This window comes from Salmo salar, chromosome ssa01 (genome assembly GCF_905237065.1).
Source record: "Salmo salar chromosome ssa01, Ssal_v3.1, whole genome shotgun sequence".
Taxonomy (NCBI): Eukaryota; Metazoa; Chordata; class Actinopteri; order Salmoniformes; family Salmonidae; genus Salmo; species Salmo salar.
The window spans coordinates 51,180,576-51,196,285 of NC_059442.1; the positions used below are offsets into that span (position 1 = coordinate 51,180,576).

At 42.0% G+C, this 15,710-nt stretch overlaps 1 long non-coding RNA gene across 1 annotated transcript; it reads right to left on the reverse strand.

Moving 5' to 3' along the window:
* Window positions 1-4,493: 4,493 nt before the first annotated feature.
* On the reverse strand, window positions 4,494-7,899 carry LOC106604506 (uncharacterized). The gene is made up of 3 exons (XR_001328684.2): window positions 7,795-7,899; window positions 6,780-6,854; window positions 4,494-6,673 (listed from the first exon to the last, which is right to left on the reverse strand). It is a non-coding gene; the product is annotated as an uncharacterized lncRNA (long non-coding RNA).
* Between the last annotated feature and the right edge of the window lie 7,811 nt (window positions 7,900-15,710).

Sequence of the window (15,710 nt, forward strand, 5' to 3'; positions counted from 1 at the left end):
GTTAATCAAACAGATCGTAGAAGAATATAGGCCTTCATGCACAGGAGCACACTTAACACATCCAGGATAAATGGGCCTACGGGTCCTGCAGTGCAATGCCAGGAGTCTCATTTCCAATAGACAAGAATAAAAAAAAAATACATTGAGAACCAGAACATTAAACCAGATGTAATACGTATCCAAGAAGCATGGCTTCCCCCCACCTTGACTACAACATTTCTGCTTATGTCAGAAGGGAAAAATACAGACAGAATGGTCATAGCGGAGGATGTGCAACCTTTTTAAGAGATGGCCTTGCATACAAAGAGATCCCCACTGTCACTCCCCTGGAATGTATAGTGGTGGAGGTATGGTTAAATGTAGGTGCTTTGGTAGTGGTAAACTTTTACAACCATGTATGAATCTTTCACAGGAAGAACTATAGAGGGTGGTGGTGGTGGTGGCACCAATCACAATATAATATTGTGGTGTGGTGATTTTAACGGACATGACATTCTGTGGGGAAGTTTGGCAACAGATGGTAATGGTTGGGTGGTAGAGGATGTCATGGAGTCCTGTGACTTAGTCTGCCTAAATGACGGCTCAGGCACCCAAATTAATGTAGCCACCTTGTCACGTCCTGACCAGTATAAGGGTTATTTGTTATTGTAGTTTGGTCAGGACGTGGCAGAGGGTATTTGTTTTATGTGGTTCGGGGTGGTGGTTTATTTAGTAGGGCATTTGATTTATTATTTCCGGGTTTTTGGGTAATGTTCTATGTTTGTATTTCTATGTGGTCTCTGGTCTTTTGTATTTCTATGTCTGGTTTATTGGGGTTGGACTCTCAATTGGAGGCAGGTGTTTTCTCGTTGCCTCTGATTGGGAGTCCTATATATGGGTATGTGTTTGGTTATTTTTTGTGGGAGATTGTTTCTTGTTTTGCGTGTGTGAGCCTGACAAGACTGTTTTGTTGTTCGTGAGTTCTTCTTTTGTTATTTTGGTGTTTTCTTGGTTTAAAATAAATACAAGATGAGCATCCACATTCCTGCTGCGTTTTGGTCCTCCATTCCAGACGACAACCGTTACAGAATCTCCCACCACAAGTGGACCAAGCAGCGGAGTAAGGAGCAAGGGGAATTCAATATGGACTGGCGGGAGAAATGGACGTGGGAGCAGATTCTGGCCGGAGAGGGCCCATGGAGGAAGTCTAGTGAGGACCGGGAACGCTACCGGGGAACACGACTGGCGTTGAAGCCCGAGAGGCAGCCCCAATAATTTTTTTGGGGGGGGCACACGGGTAGTTTGGCTGGGCGAGGAGTGAGCCCCAGGCCAAATCCCCGTACCTTTTCGGGGCAATCAGTGAATGGACAGGTCCCGTGCTTCGGGGTAATGGGTACTGTGGCGAGGCCAAGTATTTTTAGGCCGGTACGCGCAATACCAGCGCCCCGCATTTGCCAGGGGGAAGTGGGCATCCAGCCAGTAAGAGCGATGCTTGTTCTTCGCTCGAGACCGCCAGTACGCCTCTACGGTCCAGTGCGTCAACCCAGTCCGACTCGGCCTGTTCCCGCTCCCCGCACTAGCCCTGAGGTGCGTGTTCCCAGGCTGATACCTCCAGTACCAGCACCACGCATCAGGCTTCCAGTGCGTCAGCCCAGTCCGACTCGGCCTGTTCCCGCTCCCCGCACTAGCCCTGAGGTGCGTGTCCCCAGGCTGATACCTCCAGTACCAGCACCACGCATCAGGCTTCCAGTGCGTCAGCCCAGTCCGACTCGGCCTGTTCCCGCTCCCCGCACTAGCCCTGAGGTGCGTGTCCCCAGGCTGATACCTCCAGTACCAGCACCACGCATCAGGCTTCCAGTGCATCAGCCCAGTCTGACTCGTCCTGTTCCCGCTCCCCGCACTAGCCCTGAGGTGCATGTTCCCAGGCTGATACCTCCAGTACCAGCACCACGCATCAGGCTTCCAGTGCGTCAGCCCAGTCCGACTCGGCTTGTTCCCGCTCCCCGCACTAGCCCTGAGGTGCGTGTCCCCAGACTGGCACATCCAGTACCAGTACCACGCATCAGGCTTCCAGTGCGTCAGCCCAGCCTCGAGAGTTCGGCAACAGTGTGCAGTCCAGAGTATCCGGCAACGGTGTGCAGTCCAGAGTATCCGGCAACGGTGTGCAGTCCAGAGTATCCGGCAACGGTGTGCAGTCCAAAGTATCCGGCAACGGTGTGCAGTCCAGAGTATCCGGCAACGGTGTCTAGTCCGGAACCGAGGGGGTCTGCCTGCGACCCGGAACCGGGTGGGTCTGCCTGCGACCCGGAACCGGGTGAGTCTATAAGCAACCCGGAACTAAGTAAGTCAGTTGACGAACCGGAACTAAAAATGATTAACTATGTATTTAATGAGTCTGCCTACAATGTGGAAAGGAAGAGGTCTGCCTACGATCCGAAACAAGGGGAGTCTGCCTACGGCCCGAAACTAATCAAGTCTGTCTGCATTCTGGAGGACAGTAGGCCGGAGCCAGAACCACCTCCTGTATAGGTGGGTTGGGGAGGGGGGGTGTAGCACAAAACTCACATACTGTAGGTTCACAAAACTAATAGAGTATCAAAGAAAAAGAGCAATAGCAAGAAGAATCATACAGGTGGCAATGCTGACTTTGGAGAAAGTAATGTGACAGCATTGGCCGGGAGACAAACATAAGGGTCATGTGGGGAATGATCAGGAAAATGAACGGCATCAATAGAAGACGGACCATCCCGACACTAACATCTGACGAGAAGACTGCATGCACAGGTGAGGAGAAAGCAGAAATGTTAGTGCAGGCCTTTGCAGGTATCCACAACACTGCTGCATCTCTACGCCCAGAACACCTAAGAAGCAGGGAGATCATGCTGGAGACAAACTCAACAACACATTAGAGGAGGGCCATTAACACCAACCCGTTGGACGCAGAATTCTCTTTGGCTGAGATGAAGAAGGTGATTAAAGCAGCTGGCTACTCAAGCCTGGGACCAGACCGAATATGCTATGAAATGTTCCGACACCTATCAGACAATTCCATACAAATGGTTCTCAGATTATGGGAAGGCCTGGAAACACGCTGTAGTAATACCCTAAACTGAGAAAAGACTCATCATCTGCAACTGCATACCGGACAAAATCGCTCACCTCAAACACATGTAAACTAATGGAACGTATGGTCACAGACAGACTGTCCAATGTCCTGAAGAGCAGAAATCTGTTACGAGGCAGTCAAAGTGGATTCTGAAAAGGTCGGCCCACTCTAGATGGAATAATGTGCCTAGAAATGTATACAGTATCCGTAAAGCACAGACCAACTGTCTTCTTTGACAACAACAAAAAAGCCTAGGACTTATTGTGGCAAGAAGAACTTCTAATGAAGTTACATTTACTAGGTATAGGGGGGAAATTGAATAATTGATCGGTTCAACTCCATCAACCAGTCATGAGGTGGAGAATGGGACCGCCCAGGAAAGTGTGATCAGTCCAGCCTTTTTAACATTATGTTTAAGTATATTTTTGACTCTATCGGACCTAGAATTAAGACATCACTGTATGCTGACGTACCAATATGGATGAGAAGCCACAATGTCTCCTTTGTGGCACAAAAAAATACAGGAAGATCACAGGAGTGGAAGAATGGTCTAAAAAATAGCTTTTGAATTTTTCTGCATTTGAAACCAAGTCTCTCTTTTTCACCGGGAAGAGCATTCCAGCAAACGTGACCAGCAAACGGGTTCCAGTAATGACATTTTTAGGGATGTGGTTTGACAGCACACTAACATGGAAACACCACATAGAACAAAAACTATTATAGTAAAAAGAAAGCTCTAAATGCAATGAGATGTCTTACCGGGTAGTCATGGGGTACCCACTTATGAATGTATATTTCACTCTCATCAGATCTAAATTTGATTATGGATGTATGCCATTTAGCGCAGCGACCCAAGGGATATTAGAAAAGTTGGACGTTATCCAAGCCGCCGCCCTAAGAATAAGCTGTGGCGCATTTAAATCATCCCCAATATCCTCCCTACAGGTGAAAATGGGTGAGATGCCCTTATAAGACTACAACGACAAAAACTCTATTGCTTACTGGGCAACACTAAAAGGACACACCTGCACTCACATGGAGAAGTCTATCTTGGAGGACTGCTGGGAATACTCAACCCCGATAAAGAATCTTTGGATGGACGATCAAAAAATGTACTCAGGACCTAGGGGTGGAGGAGACCTGTGTGGGACCAACGGTATCCCTACCTTTGGTGCCACCCTGGCTCTTGACACCCCAAAAGTAGATTTTAACTTATAGGAGATGATTCGGGAAGGAGAGGATAAAGGGGTGGTAGGACTGCTGACAGCAGGGTATGTAAGGTCACAATACAACTTTGCAACACACATTTACACTGATGGCTCCAATAATCCGGTGACAGGACACGTCTCAGCAGCCTTCTCTATCCCAGACATACAGTTCACTCAGAAAAAAAGACAAACAAATAACCTTTCAGTATTCACCTCCGAACTTATAGCATCTCATCTGTACAGACTCTACCTCAGTCCTACAAACACTGGACTGAGGAAACACCCACAGCAGGCCAGACCTAGTATTCAAAATCTTACAGGCACCTCTTAGGATGCAACACCAAGCCATTACAGTCAACTTTCTTTAGGTCCCGGCTCACATGGGGGTGCCTGGGAATGACAGCGGCATAAGGAGCACTACATGACGTCATCAACGTCATAGTTCCAATGTCAAAATCTGAAATAAAGTCACTCATTAGAATCAAAATCACAGACAAATGGCAAAAAGGAATGGACAGAAGGGGAAAAGGAGGGCATCTATACTCCATCCACCCAATCTACAATAACCACAAAATACTCTCAAGACAATCAGAAACCATAATCACCCGTCTGCATATAGAACACAATGGCCTCAATCACTCTGTCCAAAAGATAGGAAAACACAACACAGGTTCAAGTCCTAACTGTCCAGCAGCAGAAACTACAGATCACATCCTCCTTCACCGCCATAAAACCCAAACGAAGAAGAAGAAATGTTATTGATCATGTGATTGAAGTTTTAATCCCCATTCCAAAGTAATTTGATCATTGAGTTATAATTCTGATTTGAAATGCATGCTGACCCACTACACATACGATATATTGACAATAAGAATCAGACATTGTTCTGTATGTTGTTTCACTGATGCACCTCCATTCTCCATCTCTTGTTCTGTAGGGTGATATGTATCTACTTGGCGGAAGGTCTTTGGGTGTATCCTCTCCTCAGGCTCCTTAGCACCTCTGGTGTGTTGGGGTTATTCCTCTTCAACATAACGGTGGTGAAAATGTTGACCTTCTGAGACACACCCTGAACAACTGCATCTGGGGAGTGACCTCAGCAGGCTAGAGCCATGAAGTCAGAAGTAGAAATGCCGTGCTAATGTTATAATAACCTCTCTTATTACTTTAGGACGGTTACTAAAAGGAAATGAAACTCCAGTGGATGCTGCTGAGGGGAGAACGACTCATAATCATGTATGAAATGGTGTAAATGGAATGGCATCAAACCATGTGATTGATACCATTCAAATTATTCCGCTCCAGCCATTACCACGGGCCCGTCTTCCCCAATTAAGGTGCCATCAACCTTTTGTGAATTCAGCCCATGTTCCTCTTTCAAACCACCGGGGCCTGATACATTGTTGTCACTCTGATTTCCCCAACATACCTCAAGAAATACTGTATGTGTATGAATGGATATAGCACACAGGGTCTTGGGATATGTACTGTCCTCTGACAACATAGTTTCTAACTAAGAAATCTGTCTGTAAGATATTGTGGGAAAACAGTGATATGATACTCTACCAAAAGTATTTAAAGAGATTGAAATTACTTAAACGTATGATGTTTGTGTTTCATGAAGATAGAGTTGTTCTTTTTAAAATAAATGTAATCGACATATCACACTTGAAAAATAGAACTCAGTTGATCGGTTTAGTCCTTTCCTACCAGGAAGTTATCACATTTTCAAAACAATAATTTTCCACTTTCTAATTCTCTGGCTACAACTTGACCAAATGAGAATATGAGAGTATACACGAGGTGATAAAATATCTTAACAAGTGTTTTAACTTTTTGTCTTGAGATTGGAATATCATTATGTTTCCAAAAGCTGTATGAACACTTTTATATCGTACATATCTGTTAAGTGGAAATCATGAACAGTATGTGAGCTAAACCACAGTTTTTTTGGGGGGGAAGCAGCTAAATTCCTACAATTCTACCCATTTTGCCATGGGGCAAAGACTAATATGCACAGTTTTATAACTAATCATTTCATTATTCAATAATTAACGAATAAATAAAAGGGCAACACATCACTCCAATGACAACTGTGGGCCCATGAGTGGATCCTTCTTCATTCTCACATTGTCTGTTAATGTTTTTTGATATAGCTTGAACTTGCGTAGAAATAAATATTTTCCAGGGTACCAAATGTGATTGGCTCCAGAAATAACTGTGCCGTACATTTCCTGGTGCATTTCCTTGTGTGGATCCTTCAGGAAGTGCTACCACGCAGGTCCCTGTAGTCCTTGAGGTGTTGAAGATAATTGGGGTCTGCGTCTACCAATCCAACTGACAGGACTTTGGCCAACAAGTGATAGTCTTGTTCAGTTAACTGCAGAAGAAACTAACGTCAATTGATGATATTAAAGGATATATGAACCAGTTTTATTATCTAAAGTGTGTTATCAGAATATACGTGGCCTGCATCAACTCCGCACCTTTTTCTTGTTGGCTTCCTTGTGTTCAGGATTTTGAGGATTTCCACCTTTATTTCTGCGCATCAAAGCATTTCTCTGTGAAAAAAAGGTTACATGGACTTTTAGGATGAAGACTAGTGAACTGTGATTAGGACAACAATAATAATTTTACAAAGCTTTACTAATTTCAAAATGAGGTCACTCTCATGCTATGGGCCATAAATGGCTCTGTCTGCCATTTATCAAAATATGAATCTCTTTGTTGTCAAGACAGGAAACCATTTCCAAACATTTGAGCAAGCTGACACAGTATATCCAAGTGTTGCATAATCTAACGATTAAAAAAAAAACACCAGGGCACTTTCAGTCAGTGTTAAGTCAAGGAATTATATAGGTAAATGGTAATGCACAATACATGATTTACAGATGTGTCAATTAAGCTCCCAATGATTACAGGAGAAAAAATGTAAAGATAAAAATGTTAAGGCTTAACAGTAAAATTGGAAGACACTGAAAATGTGTAATCTGAAAATCTAGAGTTAAGATGAGGTTGATAAGGAATCATTTTTTGGTTTACACTTCCTTCTTAGGAAACATTTGATTTGCATACCCTGGAGGTTTCAAGAAACAAGTAGGGAAAATTATACTTCGAGAATGAATTATTTTGGGAGTGCATTAACAGCAGTTTTAAATACAATATCACTAGTTTTGGTATTGGCAGTGAAACTTGTGATGTAGGAAATAAAGAGTACTCGCCTCTTTTAGGCCATTTGAAAAGCATATAATGATGCAAATGAGGCCAATGGTAATCTGTAAAGGTTTAATGGAAAAGAAACATTAGGTCAACATTTTATTTTCTCACGTAAGGGCCTACGCCTTGTTATGATGAAGGATCTTAAAGAAAAAATACAGGTTGCACAATAGTCTAGCACTGCTTACTAAATCCAGAAGAAAATATAGGTAATACCTAGCATGAACTACAATAGGAAGCTCAAATAAAAGGTCCTTGTTTTTTGAGTAAAGAGTTTGAACTTACCCCTAATATGTACAACATGTGTCTCTCTCTGTAAATCCTTCATGTGAGGTATTCTTATCTTAAGTGAAGTGAAGTTTCCTGCTCCTACGCTTTAACAGACTACTCTCGCAATATGAAACTCCTACAAATAACCAGTAATACAGGTTTAACCGCATGTGTTAGGTATTGTTAAACGACAAAAGGCTCTAGTTATGCGTAGCGAGCTGGGCTATTACGTAAATAAATGTCAACTGATTGAATCAGGGTTATTTAATGATACACTCAACATAACTATTGATTTTTTTGAATAGGCTACACCTAGAAACAATGCCTGCATAAGGTTAGGCTACTGTTATTTTGTGGAAAATCTTCACACCCATGTATATATAGACCCATTGGAAACGTTATAAAAACAAGTATGCAGTTACTCAAGTAATTATTATAAAACCATAAAGTCTCAGGTGCAACTGAACCAAACCCCTAATTAATTGCTTTGTCATGATACATGTACAATTTTAAATGCACACATTTAATGCTGTCTCAAATCAGGGAGAGGAATGTAGCTTACATTAAAACGACAAAAAAACATTACATTTAGACTACATTAAATCCTATTTAAATGATTGTGTGCAAGTTTAATTGTCTATTTAGTTGTTATTATTTTGACTGTGTAGTCTGTGCCTACACCCTTCATCACCATACCACTCATAGTGCTTGGGGTAGAAGTTGATACAGTATTCGGCACAGATGTAATATCCTCAGTTTGTCCTCAATGTCCTAAATAGGTTATTGTTAGGAGGGAAACACAAAACGGACCTTAGATCAGTCTAATGGATCAGTGTCAAGGCGCAACGAGACATATTACAGAAAGGAGGATATATCAGAGAGGAGACAATCCCATTGGGCAATGAATGGAGGAACGTATAACGCCTCACCAAGCAGACTGTCGACCAATCGCGTTCACGTTGTCAAATATGCGTCACGCATTTGCTAAACTATCGTCATGAAATCACTTCTTAATTAAAAGTCAGGGTAGGAGGCGAGAAAACCTGCCTATTTCTTCGATAGCATGTAATGTGACGATTCTAAAGCTTATACGATATTACAGAGAACAAGTTAATTATCTCACATCTCGGAAAATAATTGCAATTTACTTCTTGTTGACCAAGTCCATTCTAATGTTGCCAATTGAACCATTCACGCCCTGATTCACCCAGAATGCACCGTGCGGCCCATTGACGATGAATGGGCAACATTCAATGTGCGTTAATACGATTCCAATGGAGTTTCCCGTCTCCTCAAAAATATCTCTGGTGCAACTTCTGCCGCATTCATGCGCTAGTAGAAACTAGGAAACTCTGAAATGTCCGACTTGCTAGTTGGTAGTAGTTATACACGTGCTGCTTCCAGTAAACCAACAACACAGAAATGTCTTGAGTTTTCTAGTTCCGACTAGTAACATGTGAACGTTTGTTTTCCTTCTGTGTGTGTGACAGCCCATAGCAAACTAGTTTGGAATGTGGTGCTAGCAGTGGTCTGGTCTCTATAACTACCTACAATTTACACCTTCCGAGCAAATCTGGTCATCGACATTTAACTAATACAAGAAAAACATTTCAGACTTCTCGTGGCAACGTTCAAGTACCCCTGACTGCAGTTAGGGGCTGGGATCAATGTTTGACCCTGCCCAGCAGTGTTTGTTGTCCATCTGTGGTTTGACAGTCACACTGAATACAAACACACACGTTTGCGCAAGGCACACATTGAATACAAACGTATTTCATTTTTGAAGATCATAAGAAATATTATATAAAGTGGTACCAGCACATGTGCTGTAACACATTTTGCTTCATGCTATATTTGAGACAAGCTAATGATATTGTTGCAGTGAACAACAGACTTGTTATGTACGGTATGTCATGTACTGTTAAAACTTTGTTGATAAATGTTATAAGTTTGTAATTATATTATTTCATTGAGCATATATACAGTTACTACCTATCCTGGTTTATAATGCTATTTACTTTCCTCATGAGAATGGAGACAGACTATACCATATAGACATACTGACAAGCTGAATGTGTTAAGTTATACCAGCTCCAGTAAAGAGATCAGAGACTCGGGTGACTTCTACGTCATCTTTACTAAACAAAATAACACAATTAACAATTGAAACAATTAACACAGCAGACAAAAACAAGGTTTGACCCCTCCTCAAAAATGGCTTCACTCTTGCTCCTCAAAAGAGGCAAAGACAGTAATTTTCTTGTTGTCAACTGCCTCCACATAGAACATCTCTCCTGGTAACTGGAACATGAATGGTTCCCTGAGGATAATATTTTCCTCTTCATCCAGGCCATCATACAACCGTAGTTCCTTAAGGGTTGTAATGTGGTCTTCCCCGTCCATCCCAATTACACTAAGGAGGGAAAGGGTGCCTTTAAATGTTTGGCGTTCGCACCACCTTGCTGCCTCTAGGGTGTCTCTTAGAACAACGTCTGCTTCCTTGAAGAAAAAGGAAGAATAAATATTAAGAGTATTGCCTCATTGTGTGATTAAGACAAATTACACCCCACTTTCACAATACCACCATGCAAACAAAAGCCACTATTACTAAAGGGGTTTTCAGTGATATCTAGAACTACTCAACAAGTCATCACAACTATTATATCTTGCTATGCATCAAGCCTTCAGTATTACACACAGTAGACTACATACCCAGTTCACAGATCCCAGTTCGCAGTGCATTTTGTTTTCAGTATCGTTTAGAAAGAAAACAGATGGTGGTCATTAAGTAATCTAAGGGAACCTCTAGGGATGTGTGTACAAGAATGCACCTTACTTTAGCTAATAGCCTTACAGTACCTGATCCTGCAGAGCTGGATGCTGATGTGACATGCTGTGACTTCTTGGGGGGGACGTCTTCTACATCATCCTGAAATATATTGGAGAGGGGGGGGGGGGGTTAAGTCTTTAAACATTGGTTTAAGACTATACCACTCATCATATGAAACCTACCTGTAGTGTGTTTTGTTTTCGCCGCCTTTTTCTATCTTTCGGCGCCTTTTTCGATCTTTCTTTTTCGATCTTCTTCAGACCTTAGTGAGTGAATGACATACATTAAATATATTCAGGTCAGTCTGGCTACGGTGAAACAAGTGATTTTAAGGATGCCAATGAAAAGGTTTTATATTGTTCAAGACTTACGGCATTGGAAAGTTCTGCAGGAGAACTAGGCACCACCATCGCCTAATTTGCTGCATGTTTTCCTTTGAAAAAGAAAGTCACACAATCGAATGAGTATCCCAAAAAAACCTTATGGTGATGAGAATTTAATAATTTATACATACCTCAGTGAAATAACACTGCTTCCGTTGCAATGTGCAGAGCGTACTGTAAGATAAGAAAGAGTAGGTTGTTAAGTTTGATAGTTATGATAACAACAATAATAATGATAATAGTAAATAATAATAATAATAATAATAATAGCCCCTCCAAGGAATATATTTCAGGATGTAGAAGGCATCCCCCCCAAGAAGTAACAACATGTCACATCAGCGTCCAGCTCTGTAGGAGTTTGATGTATGAATTGTGTATGTTGTGTAAAAACTTTAGGAAATAGGTCCCAAAAAGTGTCAAGAATAATAAACAAGAAAAGTATGAGAAATAAAAATAGTGTGGTTTGCATGCTACAAGCACATAAATAATAATACACTTTTCATATGTTATAACAACCGAAAATAGGACTAATATCATATACTGAATAGCCAACATCTTACCATCAAAACAAACACCCCACAGTTGTTGAGAAACCTTGCTTTGGTAGGCCCTGTGGTGTGAACAAGGTACCATTTTCAATAAAGGAATGACAATCAAATGGTACAGTTCAGTGGAATAATTTAAAGAATTATCTAATCTGAACATCATCCACAACAAAAGTCCTCCAAGGTCCAGGGGACAAAATCTTGAGGGGCGAAGCTCGAGGGGCCTGTGGGGACTGTTTAAGGGCCTCTGGGTGATATTGAGGGGCCAATAGATGCTGATGGTATGTCAGGTGCTTCAGAAACGGCTCTGTTGATTATTGTTGCCGTGTGTAACCGATGTGAAATGGCTAGCTAGCGTTTCAATCGGTGACGTCACTCGCTCTGAGACCTTGAAGTAGTTGTTCCCCTTGCTCTGCAAGGGCTGCGGCTTTTGTGGAGCGATGGGTAACGATGCTTCGAGAGTGGCAGTTGTCGATGTGTGCAGAGGGTCCCTGGTTCGAGCCCAGATAGTGGCGAGGAGAGGGACGGAAGCTATATTGTTACACGTGCAATAGCAACAATGAAAGTGTGTCGCATTTCTACAACTGAAGCCACACTTTATGATTATAAACTCTGAAAAAGAGGAATAACAGTAAAGTAGCAAGTTATAAATACCCTGATGTAACTGAAAAAATAGGGCAAATTGAAAAACGTGAACGTCAAATATATTCAATAAACAAAGAAAGAAATAGTACCTCTGTGCTTCACTGAAGCATGACCTTTGATGTGGTTCAAATCAAATCAAATCACATTTATTTATATAGCCCTTCTTACATCAGCTGGTATTTCAAAGTGCTGTACAGAAACCCAGCCTAAAACCCCAAACAGCAAGCAATGCAGGTGTAGAAACACGGTGGCTAGGAAAAACTCCCTAGAAAGGCCAAAACCTAGGAAGAAACCTATGTGGTTGTTGACAATACATTGTTCAGCCTTATATGTGCAGAAGGGGCAGTGATTGTCACACCCTGATCTGTTTCACCTGTCCTTGTGCTTGTCTCCACCCCCTCCAGGTGTCACCCATCTTCCCCATTATCACTTGGATATTTATACAGTTGAAGTCGGAAGTTTACATACACCTTAGCCAAATACATTCAAACTCAGTTTTTCATAATTCCTGAGATTTAATCCTACTAAAAATGCATTTCTGAACATAACGCGGCAATTTCAAATGAGATTTTTGAGCATAAAGATGAACTTTATCAAACAAAACACACATTTATTGTCTAACATGGAGTCCTGGGCATGCCATCCGGTGAAGATCATCAAAGGTTAGTGATTAATTCTAACGCTATTTCTGTCTTTTGTGACACCTCTCCTTCTTTGGAAAATGGCTGTATGGTTTTCTGTGGCTAGGCGCTGACCTAACATAATCACTTGGTGTGCTTTTGCCGTAAAGCCTTTTTAAAATCAGAAACTGTGGCTGGATTAACAAGAAGTTTATCTTTAAACTGGTGTATAATACTTGCATGTTTGAGGAATTTTAATTATGAGATTTCTGTTTGAATTTGGCGCCCTGCAATTTCACTTGCTGTTGGTGACGTGGGACGCTTTTTAACCTCTCTCCATTCTGGGGAGGTTCCCATTGCTTGGAAGGCAGCCACGGTTCATCCTTTATTTAAAGGGGGAGATAAGCTGATCCCAACTGTTTATAGGCCAATTTCTATTTTGCCCATATTATCAAAAGTGTTGGAAAAACATGTCAATAATCAAGAGATTGGCTTTCTTGATGTCTATAGTATTCTCTCTGGTATGCAATCTGGTTTCCGCTCAGGTTATGGATGTGTCACTGCAACCCTAAAGGTCCTCAAAGATGTCACTATTGCCCTTGATTCTAAGCAATGTTGTGCTGCTGTTTTTATTGACTTGGCCAAAGCTTTTGATACGGTAGACCATTCCATTCTTGTAGGAAGAAGTATTGGTGTCTCTGAGGGGTCTTTGACTTGGTTTGCTAACTACCTCTCTCAAAGAGTGCAGTGTATAAAGTCAGAAAATCTGCTGTTTCAGTCACTGCCTTTCACCAAGGGAGGAACCCAAGGCTCAATCCTAGGCCCCACGCTCTTCTCCATTTACATGAACAACATAGCTCAGGTTGTAGGATGCTCTCTCATCCATTTATATACAGATAATAGTCTTATACACAGCTGGCCCCTCCCAGGATCTTCCCAATGCTCTACAACAAAGCTTTCTTAGTGTCCAACAAGCTTTCTCTACCCTTAACCTTGTTCTGAACATCTCCAAAACAAAGGTCATGTGGTTTGGTAAGAAGAATGCCCCTCTCCCCACAGGTGTGATTACTACATTTGAGGGTTTAGAGCTTGAGGTAGTCACCTCATACAAGTACTTGGAAGTATGGCTAGACGGTACACTGTCCTCTCAGCACATACAGGTGAAGTCGGAAGTTTACATACACCTAAGCCAAATACATTTAAACTTGGTTTTTCACAATTGCTGGCATTTAATCCTAGCAAAAATTCCCTGTCTTAGGTCAGTTAGGATCACCACTTTATTTTAAGAATGTGAAATGTCAGAATAATAGTAGAGTTATTTATTTCAGCTTTTATTTCTTTCATCACATTCCCAGTGGGTCAGAAGTTTACATGCACTCAATTAGTATTTGGTAGCATTTCCTTTAAATTGTTTAACTAAGCTTCCCACAATAGTTGGGTGAATTTTTTTGCCCATTCCTCCTGACAGAGCTGGTGTAACTGAGTCAGGTTTGTAGGCCTCCTTGCTCGCACACGCTTTTTCAGTTCTGCCCACAAATTTTCTACAGGCTGGAGGTCAGGGCTTTGTGATGGCCACTCGCATACCTTGACTGTGTTGTCCTTAAGCCATTTTGCCACAACTTTGGAAGTTTGCTTGGGGTCATTGTCCATTTGGAAGACCCATTTGCGACCAAGCTTTAACTTCCTGATTGATGTTTTGAGATGTTGCCTAACAGTTCTATTTTTGTTTCATCAGACCAGAGGACATTTCTCCAAAAAGTACGATCTTTGTCCCCATGTGCAGTTGCAAACCGTAGTCTGGCTTTTTTATGGCGGTTTTGGAGCAGTGGCTTCTTCCTTGCTGAGCAGCCTTTCAGGTTATGTCGATATGGGACACGTTTTACTGTGGATATAATGTTATACCCGTTACCTCCAGCATCTTCACAAGGTCCTTTGCTGTTCTGGGATTGATTTGCACTTTTCGCACCAAAGCACGTTCATCTCTAGGAGACAGAATGTGTCTCCTTCCTGAGCGGTAAGATGGCTGTGTGGTCCCATGGTGTTTATACTTGCGTACGATTGTTTGTACAGATGAACGTGGTACCTTAAGGCATTTGAAAATTTCTGGCTGATTTCTTTTGATTTTCCCATGATGTCAAGCAAAGAGGCACTGGGTTTGAAGGTAGGCCTTGAAATACATCCACAGGTACACCTCCAATTGACTCAAATCATGTCAATTAGCCTTATCAGAGCTTCTAAAGCCATGACATAATTTTCTGGAATTTTCCAAGCTGTTTAAAGGCACAGTCAACTTAGTGTATTGAAACTTCTGACCCACTGGAATTGTGACACAGTGAAATAATCTGTCTGTAAACAATTGTTGTTAAGATTACTTGTGTCATACACATAGTAGATGTCCTATCCGACTTGCCAAAACTATAGTTTGTTAACAAGAAATTTGTGGAGTTGAAAAACGAGATTTAATAACTCCAACCTAAGTGTATGTAAACTTCCGACTTCAACTGTACCTGTGTTTTCTGTCTCTTTGCCAGTTCGTCTTGTATGTTCCAAGTCAACCAGCGTGTTTTTCCCGTGCGCCTGCCTTTGCTATTCTCTTCGATAGTCCTCCCGGTTTTGACCCTTGCCTGTTTTCTGGACTCTGTACCTGCCTGCCCTGACCTCAATCCTGCTTGCCACACTGTACCTCCTGGACTCTGAACCAGTTTTGACCTTTTGCCTGTCCACGACAATTCTCTAGCCTACTCCTTTTGGATTATTAATAAATATCAAAGACTCAAACCATCTGCCTCCCGTGTCTGCATCTGGGTCTCGCCTTGTGCCCTTATAGTGATGAAGTTGACTGCTGCTGCATTTAAACATTTTGGGACTCTCACCTTCCAATAACACTCTAACGTGTCTCAGTTGGTAG